This window comes from Microtus oregoni, unplaced genomic scaffold (genome assembly GCF_018167655.1).
Source record: "Microtus oregoni isolate MIOR12 unplaced genomic scaffold, Mior012 000040F_ref0000088, whole genome shotgun sequence".
Lineage (NCBI taxonomy): Eukaryota > Metazoa > Chordata > Mammalia > Rodentia > Cricetidae > Microtus > Microtus oregoni.
The window spans coordinates 15,654,132-15,668,053 of NW_024543207.1; positions in this window are offsets into that span (position 1 = coordinate 15,654,132).

A 13,922-nucleotide genomic window follows, 5' to 3' on the forward strand; every position below is an offset into this window, starting at 1 on the left:
TTCTCTCCATGCCTCTGCTTCCACGGGATTGTTTTCAGCTTGCACTATTAGGCTTTCTGGATGCCAACCCGAGATGGCTCCCAACACAAACAGAGAGAGCGCTCCGTTGCAGTTCATTTGAAAAAGCTGTGCACTGGAATAGGGAAATAGAAAACACACTCTGTATTTATCCAAAAGCAATGGAGCCTCAAACAATAAGTTAAGATTGTATTCTTGAGGGAGGCAAAATCCTCGATTCTAATATAAGCTACATGACTGGTTATCTCTCTACATCATTAACAAAGTTCCCCAGCCAGATGAACTAAATATACTCTGGGTGGAGGAGCTCCTCTTCAGAAAACCAGTCAGGTCATAGACAAAGGAGAGATTAGAAACAGAGGGCCTCATCCTGCACGGACCTCCACGCAGAAGGCTAGGGCACAGATAAATTTGTGGATGCAAAACCAAGCTCTTGACTCAAAGGAAATAAAGGTTGCTTTATTCTGAAGTTCAAATATGAGTGACCATGCCCCAGGAATGTCAATTTAGCTAATCCCAATATGGTGTTCCCATGTGGAAGGAGTTTCATGGAGTTTTTATGGTAACAGAACAAAGGAAGCTATAAATCAAGGCAGTTTTTAGAGAGAAGGGAACCTCAGAGGTTGGTTGCCCTAAGATAGGAGAATCTTCACCATAGACTTCCGCTGTTACTGGGTAGCATTCTTAGCCCTTCCGTCAGGGGAGGATGGGGCTTTGTTGAGTTAATACACTCTAAAAATGCTTATTTGTGTGTAAGGATCTTAGGTCTGACGTGAAGAACGGGGCAAGAAGTTCTTAGGGTGGGAGATGAGGCGGTAAAGACAGTCCAGGGGAAATTGTAATTAGGAACCCAACCTTAAGGATGCACCAAACTCTCCACAGTTGAAGCTTTGATTGGCCTTGGTGACACAGCTCTCTCTCAGTAATTCTGCTTCACAGCTGTGAATGTAGCCTGCTGTATCCAGTGGTCAGTGAACCTCAGATAAATATTTAAACCTCATTTTGTCAGGGGAAAGAATTCAAGGACTATGGATGTGATCACTATAAGTGACACCCAAGCCTCACTCCCATAACCACAAATAAACCAGGAAGGGAGAGTAAGGAGCCAGTTCCTTGGCCTTGGTCAGAACAAGCTTCATATTCCACCCGGTAATGAGGAGACCAAGTCTTGGGAAAGTAAAGGTCACTAGCACATAGCTGGATTGGGCTGGGCTGGCTGCTGATACCATGTTATTAAAATATTCTCTCATTGTCTCTTTACCAATAATGCCCCCTTCCTGACTTTCAAAGTTAGAAGCCATTAGGTCCAAAGGGGATCCCAATTCCCAAGATTCCAGAAGGCCATCTAAATATTCAGAAATGGGCTCAGCCTGGACTATAGGAGGATTTCTGGTGATTGGATCAAAGCCAGATTCCTCAGGAACTAAGGTAGCCTATTTCCCTCTACCAAAAGGAGTCATTTTCCTTATCTCTAGCAGAAGGGACAAAAGGCTCCCTGCGGTTCCTATTAACATATCAAAGTGCATGCTGGCCTCCAGGTTCCCTCAGTACCAGGAGTACCTGTTACGTTTCAAAGTCCCTGCTACCATCCTAACCCTTCACCTCCTCCCCTACTCTAAGCTCCCTCTAGCCCAGGGCTTCCTGCCTCTCTGCCCACCCGTACTCATTCTCCTTACACTCTGTGTTTTCATGATTTTCCCCGCCCACTTTCTCTGCTCAGCTCCTGCTTCTCTCACTGTTTTCCCTACTCTCCCTTCCCGGTTACTCTACCAGCTCTTGTCAGTAGCACTGTCCCGTACAGTCTCTCTCTCTCTCAGTCTGGACTCCTCCAGATGCCTCTGGCTGTTCTCTAACTCTCATATCTACAGTGAAAATCTCCCCCTTAACCGTACCAGGAGCTCTCATGTCATCAATTTATACAGAAACATTTTATTTTACGGACATTCTAGAACCTGTGCTTTCAACAAATTGAGATGAGCCTGTTTTTCCAGGTAATGAGAAAATGCAGTGGGGGGGGGGGGGGGGGGCTGGGAGCTAGAGATTTGAAGCCCTGAGTTTACCAGAATGTTGAGACAGGGGCATCCTGGGACCTTGAGTGGATTCCCATTCCCAAGCAGGGAACCTCATGATCCTTCCCTTGGCTTCATTTCAAGTTACATCTTGTCTCTCCTAAACTCATTACCTCAAAGTGCTACCGTAATGGAGGCTATGAAGCAAGCAGAGGAGGAGGAAGGGTGGATGAAAGGAGATTGGGTTTAATCAAGGTAAAGTGTGGGCAGAAGCATTGCACTAAATCCTATTAATAGATGGTAGAAACCAAAGGAGCTAAAACGAAGGCACTGAGGAGGTCATTTCGGAGCAGTGTCCAGGATCATATGCAGGAAGAACAATATAAGATCATGCAAAGGAGCTACAGGATTAGATGAAGTGGTGTACTAGGGACTTTCTATTGCTGTGATAAACATCATGAACAAAGAAACTTTGAGAAACGAGGGTTTATGTCATCCATCGCTGAGGGAAGCCAGGGCAGGAACTCAAGGCAGGAGCCTGGAGGCACAGGCTGAAGCACAGGCTACAACGGAATGCTGATTACTGGCCTGACCCTACAGCACCCGATACTACCACTTTGGGGTAGCACTGCCCAGAGTGAACTGGGCCCTTCCTCACTAATCATGAACCAAGAAAATGTATTACACTCTTGTCCACAGTCCAATCTAGTGGGGGCCCTTTCCCAATTGAGGTTTCTTCTTCCCAACGACATTACTTTGTGTCAAGTCGCCATCAAACACAATTGTCAACAACATTTAAACAAAAATAGTAACAGAACGTTAGCTTGTCATAATTTCCACCTCCAATTTGGCTCAATAGAAAGAGTGTAAAAGACTCCAGATGAGATTCTCTGTGATGTTAGCTGAGCCCCAGAAAAACAAGGGCCTCGCAGAGAGCCGCCTCTCCTTCCCAGGATTCAAGGGCTGCTACCCCACACAGAATGGCCTTTCCAATGTGACAACACTTGCTCTGCTGTGCCCCCCCCCCCCTTGGCTGTGGTCTTTCCACGGCAGGCAGGACCATGCAGGCCTGACATTCCCGTTTCCTAGCATGTTAGACCATTGGGATTTGAGGCCTACAGCACCATGTGCCACGCTCAAGATCCTCGGGGTGCAAACGGATGAGGCTCTTAAGAAACGTTCTTCCCTTGTTCCTGGGCACTGTGTTCCAGGACAACAGCCTGACCCTGATCTTTCACCTAACCAGAAATAAATGACACTGTTTGACTCTCAACCTGGGGTCCTTTCTGATTTTGTCAAACAACATAGAGACTTGACTCTGCAGAAGCTGAAGTGGGAGGAAGAGCAGAAATGAGTGGGTGGAGGGGTGGGAGGCCAAGGCCATCTTATTCCTCTCCACAGTTGCCCCAGAGCTCTGCCTCATTCTTGAGGCTCTGCAGCAGAGAGCTCCTGGGGGTCATTTCATAGAGGTGTCCAAGATCGGGGAACCCTTGCAAGAGACACCTCCCACTGGAAGTCACCTGGTTTCACAACTGAGGAAATTCACTAGTAAGTGAGAGAGGATGCTACAAGAAGCCTGCTTTAGTGTCAAAGGAGTGAGAGTTTACTGTTAGTAAAATAGGAGTCGGGTTTGGGGGTTCTCACTAGGAGACACTAGAAAGACACACACACTTATGCTCAAATCCATACACACACACCCCTCGCTAACCCGTGTTATTGTTGTCATGGTGTCTGCCATTACCGAAACGTGTTATTTACTTGTACTAAGAGTTCAGCTTGTGTTCTGATAGGATTCCATGGAAAGACACCACTCCCCGGAGCCCTGGGGCTTTATTTATTGGGAGCACATTAAGCCAATTTATTTGCAGAGGATGGTGTACAATTTTACCTCCAGTTTGCAATGGAACACTTGAGATGCTCCTTAGAAAATTAAAGGGCTCTAAGGAGATGGTCTCTGTGGTCAGAAGATCTAGATTGTTCTATTCAGGCAAAGGAGGGATTCTCAGAGTGGGAAGGGATAAAAACTGGGTTTGTATGATCATCTGCCACTGTGACAGAGGCACATGAACACTGGCTACAAAGGAAACATGATTAGGCCCCTAAACAAATATTGGCTTCACTGTTGGTTTAATTGTTCCCCACCAGTCGAACATCCAATATGAATAACATTGATCCTGGAGTCATTCCAGCTTAGACGGGCATCACGCCCTAGCATTACCAGCTATAGTGTGGCTAAATCTCCTAATGTTCTTTAACCCTCTGTTTTATCATCTCTTCAAAGGTTGAAATAAAATTGAATGGTACACATAAAACACTTAGTATGGACAGAAAGCACCCAGCAAACATTGTCTGTAACTTCTGTCTAATCCCAGAGCGCTAAAATATTTTTTAGGTAAAGACCTTATTATATACATTTGATTATGATGCCTTCCCAAAAGGGGTGTATGTTGGATTCCTGATTTCCAGGACCTCTGAATGTGAGGTTGCTGGCGTTATGGTCTTTACAGAGGTGACAAAGCCTCCTAACACAGAGAAATTAGCCTGGGATGTACATTAGAGAAAGCCAATGGGAATGCACAAAGGAAGAAAATGGCTTCCTACAAGTCAATGAAAACCTTAGAGCAGACGCTCCCTCAGAATGAGCCAACACTGCTGCTTCTGTAGCTTGACTATCCCCAAAAGGCCCCTGTATCAAAAGCTTTGTCCCCATTCTGTGGCACTTTGGGATGTAGTAGAATCTTGAGGAAGAACAGCCTAGTAGGAGGAAGTGAGTTCCCTCGGGGACTATGCTCTCGAAAGAGATATTTAAACTCTCCTCTCCACGCTGATCATTTTGGCTTGCAGGCACTATCAGGTAAACAATCTCCCAGGTGTTTCTGTCATGATTTAGTTTGCTGCTGAAGGCACAGCAGGGCCAAGCAACCAATGCCCAAAACTTTCCTTATAAAGTCTGTTGTCTTGGGCGCCTTGTCACCGTGTGGAAAGCTAACACACCTGCTGACCCATGGCTGTCAGGCTTCCAGCCTCCAGGTCTGGGATAAATAACCTTCTGCTGCTTCAGCCACCAATCTGAGAGCTACAGCCACAGTATAGACTGGGCGTGTCTAACCCACAGCCAGGGCAGCATGACTGTGGCCCAGCACTTCTGTAGATTACAATGCCACATCACAGTGGTAAGAGACTGAATACCCCAGGATATGATCCCAAGACTCAGCCATGCTGGAGTAGAAGCCGTTAGAAGCAGAGCTCTGTGTATCACCACTGGCCACTCTCACCCAACCATATCCATCCTGGATCCTGACTGTATTTTTTAGCCTTTGTTTACAGAAAGTGAAGAGTTAGCTTAGAGGTGCTGCTGTCTTTGCTATCACAGGACACAGCATCAAGAAGAAAGTTGTGTCTATGTGCAGCTCCAGGTCTAGATGGTTCTAAGTTCATGCTCTTATACAGAGAGTATCTTCGTTTCAAGACGCCACACATGTGGATTAGCAGAGAAAAACAAAGAGCACACGTTGGACGGACTTCTCCTTCCCATCCTGGTGTCCATCCAGACCCAGCCCACACTGGCACCCATTAGTCCTTCTGCCCTCACAGCTCTAGCTGATGGTCAGAGATTTCCTCAGCAGTGCTGGCCACTGGACAACTGTCAGGGCCTAATAAGTAGTAGGAGCCAACAGAATGGGGGGCTGGCAAGGACACTGGGTAGTGACAGCTGCATAGGCCTGGTTGCTAGTGGCTTCTCTGCCAGGCCACCAGAGGTTCTGGGAGCTGATGGAGTGCGAGAGCTGTTCAACAGACTGAATACAGGTTTAAGCTTGCGTTTGCACACAGTCCAGATTCTGGGATCTGGGATGCGCATAGCTTCATTGTAAAAAATAGATACAGCCTTTTTGTCCAGAAAGGTCATTTTCTGACAATTTGTTTCATGTAAAATTAGCACTGTGCTCCTATACGTGTTATGAAATTATATCTGTACATAAAGACTGCCTGAGGCATTTGCCCATTTTCAGAACAGTGTGCAACCTAGGAGAGGGGAGTTGGGCCCTGGGCATGTTTGACAAAAGGTGGAAACATGTAACCTCATGTGACAGCATCCATGAACCAACATCCATGGGTTCAATCAACAACAGTCTGAACATATTCAAATAGCCTTAAAGTGAAAACTGATCTAAATTGTGAAAGCATAGCAACTGCCTACATAGCACTAATACTGCGTTAGGTGTTGCAAATAATTATTAATTGTTTAAAAGCATAACAAGATCACACCTCCTACTAGAGCCACTTCCTACGGGGGCCAGTTTCTTTCAGACCACCACAAAGTGTAGGCCCAATTAAAAGCTTCCTTTCAAAAGTTGCCTTGATTGTAGTGCTTTATCACAGCCATAGAAAAGTAGCTAAAACAGAAGCTTATTGGTTCACAGTTCTGGAGGCCAGAAAGTCCAGGACTGAGATGCCAGCGCCTGGTGACAGCCTTCCTTCTGCCTTACCCACAGAATAAGATAGCGGAGAGAAGGCAAGACTGAGGACATGAGCTAGTGCTTTTGTACGGAACACATACTCTGCTACTGGGTCAGACTCATCTCGTGGTCCCTGCACAGACAATGACATGTATTCTGCATGAAGATAAGGCAAAAAATAAAGTTAAATATTCAATAGAACTAATGTGCTACCGTTTCCGACAAAGCCTTAAGAGAACACACATACTTAAAGTGATTTACCATAAAGAAGAAAGAGCTCACCACAGCATTTACAAATTTCGTATTAAGAGGCCGTATTAGCAATCACTGTCCAAATGCGGCAGGTGTGACCCATGAGCTCTGTCATCTATAATCATTTAAATAGTGGCATGAAACTGTTGAATCTGTGAGCTGAAGGTGGAAAGAGCTGGAATTCAGTCTAATGATAAATTTCCTCCTAATCAACTAGACCCAGGTGCGAGGGTTAATCTTGATTTGATTGCATGGGAAGAAGTGAAGGGGGCAATAAAGCACACCTCTGGGTGTGTCTGTGAGGGTATTCCCAGAGGCAATTAATGTGTGGGCCACTAATAGGGAGGTGTTGTCCTGAAGGCTTCTCACTTTCTGAAGGTTCAAGTTCCCTGAAAGCCATGGATTATGTGATGCTCTGTAGCTCTGAATCCTAACCACAGCCCACTCACCAGTGAGCATCGTATCGTGAGCATCAGAGTGTCCGGCTGGATAAGCAAGAGGCTGGATGAGAACTTGAAGAGCTCTGCGCGCTTTCAATGACATGTATGCTGCTGGCCTGGGGACCACACTCTCAGAAGTGCCGCTCTGAAGAGGGGAATAACAACAAAAGCCAAATGAATGTTTTCGGTGTTGCAGCTCGGACCACCCGCACTGCAACCACTCCACGCGCTGTTCCAAGGCAGAAACCACCATTAGCAGTGCATTGTGTGCAGGGTGGCTGTGCTCCAGCGAGCGTTTGGATATAAACACAGGCAGCAGGTTGAATCTGGCCTCGTGCCATAGTTTACTGATCCCTCCAGGGAGAATGAAGGATTCTTCAAAAGACTCACATGGAGGAGCAACGGAAAGGGATAAAATCTATGCAGGTGGAACCTCGCTAACCCATACTTCTTCCTAAATACGTGCAATTACAACCACCTTGCAGTGACACCGCCTTTTCCCTTCAAAACTCTGTCCCAAGGAACCGTAGCGTCTGAACAGAAAGAATTCGCCATGCTTATGTTGCAAGGTCTCAGAAGGAGGGGTGACACTCAGCTTGGCAACTTGTTTCAGAGACTACCATAGCCTGTTTCTGCCACTTGTCAACAGGCCGTGCGAGCCTCCAGTGCCATCGAAGTGGGGACCTCACCTCGACGTTCTAGAAGGGCTCTTGGCATTCGGTCTAAAAATATGAGTCGAATGAAGGAAAATCTGGAAGATCAGTATTCTTTCTGGCCTTATGAGATCTGAAGTTGGCCTGGGAAGGCCTGGTGCCAACTGTGTTTCCCTCCTCACTGTGACAGTCCCAGGATTCTAGGAGCAAAGGGGACCATAGGATCAGGTGTGTTTATATAGACAAGACCACCATACTTGGAGAGATGAAAAGGACAGGATTCCTTTTGTTCTACACTGTTTAGGGAGCCCCACAAAAGATGGTATATGTCACCATGGGATTTGGGGTTCTCTCTTTGGGTGTTTGGCCTCACTAATAAGAAACTTCAAGAACAAACTCAGAAGGAAAGTCGTGGACAGTTTTCTTATTATTTAAAGGAAAAACAGCAGGGCAGACAAGCTGGAAATCTCAGCAGCTGTCAAGACAAGGGAGATGGAGAAGAGGAGAGAAAGCTATGCCGTTTGAGTTAGGTGTGGAAGTCAGCCATGTGGCAGATGAGTAGCCGCATGGCAAGGATAGGGAGAGCTTCAGAGGAAGTGTGAGCAAACCTAGGGGACCAGCTGCAGAACATCCAGGCTCTGGCAAACAGTTAAGGAAAAAGGAAAAGTGTGTATTTCTGAGTCACTGGGAATAGCAGGCAGACTTAAGAAAGCCAATGGTAGAAGTCTTGCAAGCAGCTTTCCTGAGGGCAGGAGTCAGGACAAGGCTGAGATCCTAGGGCCATTAGTGGGCAGGGCTGGAGAGGGCGCTGCATCTGATGGGACAGGTCAGGCTCAGGAAGGACAGGTCAGCTGGGTACTGCTAGCCAGCGGGAGTAAGGAGTCAGTTGGCCAGAAGTAAGAAAGGTAATTATGTACATATAGCCATTGAAAATAAGGAAACACGTGCTATGTGAAACAGGCACCAAGAAATTGCCTGTAAAGGATGAAGACCTGGGATCCCTCCTTTGCTTCACGCATGCCTCCTTTGTCTTAAAACTTAGAGTCAGACTTGTGTTTAACTCTGCCTGCTGGCAAGTTACCCACCCACAAGGTGACTTCTCTAGATAATGGGCTGCCTGACTAGCTCAGTAGGTGAAGCACGAGACTTGAAACCTAGAGATAGCCAACCTAGTCCATCCCCCTTCGAGGATGAAAACACAAAGACAGAGCAACCATAAGTCTTACTGTTGGCTTTTACAGCGTCCAGTTCCATCCTGAAAATCTGCAGTCCTCCTCTTGGGCAGGCACCCCCTGGTACTCTAGGAAGAGCAGAGTATGGCGAACAAGGTCACACAGAGCAGCCACAGTCATCTCGTGGAAAATGGTCCACCCCTTGAGGGACAGCTTCGGATCATCTCACATAACCAGAGCTGAGATAAAGACTCCGGCCCGCACTGTGACCAAGATGACTTAACCATCCACACGGCTCACCTCTGACCCCAGTACTCCCTCTTTTTGAACCCAAACCAGCGCCCAAAGGTGGACTGAAATACACGCTGTCTACCCTCCCCTGAACGGCCATTTTATCGGAACCCTTTCTTAGATTTTCACCATTACTTTTGCTTGCTTTCTTTGACGGTGACTAGATTGGGCATTTGGCAACCGGCTAGGTCTGTGGCCACTTAGATGGCCTTGAGGGAATTGTCTCAAGTGAGCGAATACAGTCACAAAAGGGCAAATACTGTACAATTCCACTTAAAGGAGAAATTGTGGACGGAGATTACACTTTAGTTTCCTGGCCACCCAGACCCGAATAATCACACAGATTCTACATTAATTACAAGACTGTTTGGTCTATTAGCTCAGACTTCTTATTAACTAACTCTTACATCTTAAATCAACCCATTTCTATTATTTTATATTTTACCACGGGGCTCATGTTTTGTTACACCTTGCTTCTTGGGCGGCTACATGGCATCTCCTTGACTCTGACTACTCTCTCTAAGTATATCTCTGTTCAGATTTCCCACCTGGCTTTACTCTGCTAAGCGATTGGCCAAAGCAGCTTTATTCATTAACCAATAAAAGCAACACATATAAAGAAGGACATCCCACATCAAGAAACTTAAAGTAAGTTGGTATGGGCTGATGGAGAGAGGCATGGAGATGCCAATCAACTTGATTGATACGGTGCTTCATCTATCCAAGTTGAGTACATTCCCAGGACAACTCTGGGTCTGTTGGGGACAGTCCTGCATTGCACACTTGCTTTGTGAAAAGTGTCACTATGATGTTTAATGTTCCTAGAACGTCATTTTAATTCTGTGAGGCTCAAGAGAATTTCCACAGACGTATAATCTAGTGATTTGCCAAATGACTAAAGCCAGTGAGTTGGCTCTTCATTAACAGTAGGCGGCTGGTGAACAAGAACAGGTTCCCACAAGGGACAGGCTTAGCGCCTCATAAAATGCTCTTAAGTTTCTTTTCCATCTTGGAGCTACAAGGTATGAGGCCCAGGAGTTTTGTTCCTGGAGATCAAAGGCAGCACCAGAGGACAGAGGTGTTGTTATCTGCTGACATCAAATTAGAGAACCATCATATTGGGTGCATCAGAATCCTGGAGTAGATTTCCTGGGAATAGGCAACTCCAGTGTGGCCTGAGACCTGATTATCAGCTAATGAGGCTCCTGCCCTTGCTGTGGTCACTGGGTTGTAAGCGTTGTGTCTGCTTCTGCTTACTGATTAAGACCCAGAAAGATCACATCGCATAGCACCCAATCCCCAGTGAGCTAAGGCCACGGGATGCTTGCTGCGTGCTCTCTGGAGTAGAGGGGTTATTTAAAAGAGAGGAGTGGAATGTGTGAGCAAGGGCTCTCCAGAGACACAGGATCAGGAAGGGTGTGAATATATGTATTACATGCATACCATACACACTCACATGCACACACACAACTGTGTGGGTAAAGAGATGCAGAGACAGGTCCAGAGAGACCCTGCCTTAGCTGCTTTTCTCATTGCTGTGGCCAAATATCCAATAAGAAGCAACTTAAGGAAGTATTTCTTTTAATCTATGGTGTGAGAGTACAGGCCATTGTGGTAGAGAAGGCATAGGGACAGGAGTGTGAAATGGTCGGTCACATTGTGTCCACAGTTAGGAAGCAGAATTATGGGGGTGTCTGTAGGCACAGCAGGGTCTTCTGAAATGGAAGAAAGCCTATGGGGAACACTTGACATTCGAACTTCAACAAACACCAGCAGAGAGAGTTGTGGCGTCAGTGTGTGGCATTGCAGATGGTCTTTCCTCTTTTCATGTGCTCCACAGTTGGACACACCATTACCATGGCATCAAGGAGGGTCCTCATCACCTTCACTCCAGATTCACCAATTGAAATATCCACCCTATCTGAAAACTCTCTCTACAAAACCTGAGGAATCACATTTGACCAAATATCTGGGCACTGTGGCTCAGTTGTGCTAACACTTAGGATAGAGGGCCACAATGTGTCATCCACTGACAGTATCCTGAGGGAGGATGCTCTTGCCATGTCCAGAACTTCCTGGTCATTGCTGAGGCTTCAGACATCTTTCTTAACCCCAGAAACCCCTGCTGTGCTCTATAAAGCTTCCCATAATGTTTCAGAATGTTCTCTTTCAAAATGGGTAAGTGGAAAGAAAATGAGAAGGATAGCACTCCTATGTGACAAAAAATCAGGAGGCAAGCAAATCTAAAACTGGCCCAGAGCATTGTCCTGTAGTGTGTTTGCTCAGTGGTATCCTAGAGCAGCATCCTGCCGTGTGTTGCTGAGTGGTGTCTTGCTAAGCAGTATCTTTTCCACAGCCTTGCATGGAAAACTCAAGGGTATCATTTCTTCCCAGGCCCCATAGGTCTTCATTAAGATAAAGAAGATGGGAAGGTACCCAATGAGCTATAGAAATCGCATCTTGTCTTTTCCGTGGCAAAGGTAGCCTATTAATTTGTGCCAGGGAAAAGCTCCAGAATGGCACCCAGAGGGTCCTTCCACCCCAGAAGGACGGGTGGAGATTTGTCCTCAGCTGGAATAACAGCCATTGTATTTCCCTAGCTTGAACTTTCTCTGGTGTTGAACAAACACAACACGGGCTTTGTCGCAGACACCGAGGACTGGGATGTGACAGAAGTCATTATTTACAGCTTCCCCAGCCTGCAAAGCCACACAGACAACACTCTGGTGGGTGCAGAATAATTATCAGTGATGGGAATCACCAACAGGGAAGAAAAATGGCTTTGAAAGAAACCCAAGTAATTTCAGCAGGAAAAATAGGCTTTGGATTTGTTAGGAATATTGCTTTACCACCTCTAACCTCTGGAGACAGAGAATGAGGAGGCGATGAAGAAAGCCACAGGAAGTATCTTCCAGAACCGCGTCCAGAGATAAGCTTGTTAATATAGGCTCTTAGCAACCGTCATGGGACTTAAATTAATATCATGTTAGACCGTTTTGTCATTCCTAACAGGAAATACCTGAGGTGGACCATTTTAAAAAGAAGGGAAGGTCTATTTCCACACACAGCATAAGATCCAGAGGCACCATCTAATAGTGACCTTCTTTGTTGGGCATCTCTGGCCAGCACACGCATCATGGATGAGAGAAGAGCACCTTGTGTGTGTGTGTGTGTGTGTGTGTGTGTGTGTGTTCTCAATGCTCTTCCTCTCTTTAAAAATCTACAGAGATACACTGGTGGGGCCTTCCCTGTGGTGAATTTAATCCCCTTTTGAATGCCCCACCTCTAAACAGCAACCTCATGGCAAGCCTCCATCCTCTCTATGAGGATGGAATTTCCATTAACGAAGTCCTGAGGGCACTCACACCATAGCCAAGCACAGAAAGTCAGCCAGTTCACAGTGATTACTAAAAAAGATCTTATCGCACCAATACGTTAGCTTTCGCCTTACAAAACTGCCACATTTCAAAACCCTCTCCATTAGTGGGGTGATAAAGGTCACCATCTCCCGGGACAAGACACACTGACAGGATGCTCCTCCTTGCCTAGTGTGAGGACAATGTCCCAGGGGCGTCCTCCCCAGCCCTGCAGCTACTGTTAATGAGGAAAACATCCAACATCCACCAAGAGAGAGAGACTCTACAGAACGAGAGTGGGAGAAGGATCATCGCTCACCCTTGTCTGGTGGTCTGGATGGGCACACGAAAGGACATGGTAGCCAGCTCCATGGACTGGTTATGTAGGATATCCTTCCGTATGCTGCGACTATGTGTTTCTCTTACCGGTTGATGAGTAAACTTGTTTTGGTCAATGGGCAGGCAAAATATAGCTAGGTGGGAAATCCAAACAAAGCTACAGAGAGAAAGAAGGCGGAGTCAGAGAGATGCCATGTAGCTGCCAGTAAAGCCAAATGTGAGATAACAAACCATGAGCCTCATGGTAAAATATAAACTAATAGAAATGGGTTAATTTATAGTTAGAGCTAGCCAGTAAGAAGCTTAAGCCATTGGCCAAACAATCATAACTGGTAATAAGCCTCAGAGTGGTTATTTCATAAGCGACAGCAGGGAGCTGATGGGCTGTGGGCCGAGAGAAACCTGGCCAGTGGACGACAGGACAGAGAAGACTTCCACTACACTGGTGGACTGCTGACCAAGTGCTGGCTTGCTCTACTCTTCAGATGTGACTCTGCTGTTTAGGTTTGACAAAGGGCCTTGTTTTATTGTTTTCTTCCAAAATGCACTCAGATTATGTCCTCATTTCCTGAAAGCAGTCCAGACATCCATATGGCAAGTTGAGAGAAGCCACAGCACAGAGCTTTGAAGGGAACAAAGGGGCAGCAGCCTCTGGCGGAGTCCTTTCTCTCTTCCTCTCAGGGGAGCCCTGAGATAGCAAAGTGGGTGCACTAACACATGCAGACTGACAGTCCTCCACACAGATGTGCAGAGCAGGGCCCAGAGACACGTGGGGCTGCAGCAGAGACAGACCTGGGGCTGCAGCAGAGACAGACCTGGGGCTGCAGCAGAGACAGCAACAGTTCACAGACCGTCCTGGGGAAACCTGGGGGCAGTGAGAAGAGGCTAGACTCAGACAGAATGGCTAGGAGATCATGTTTATAATGTACTAAAAT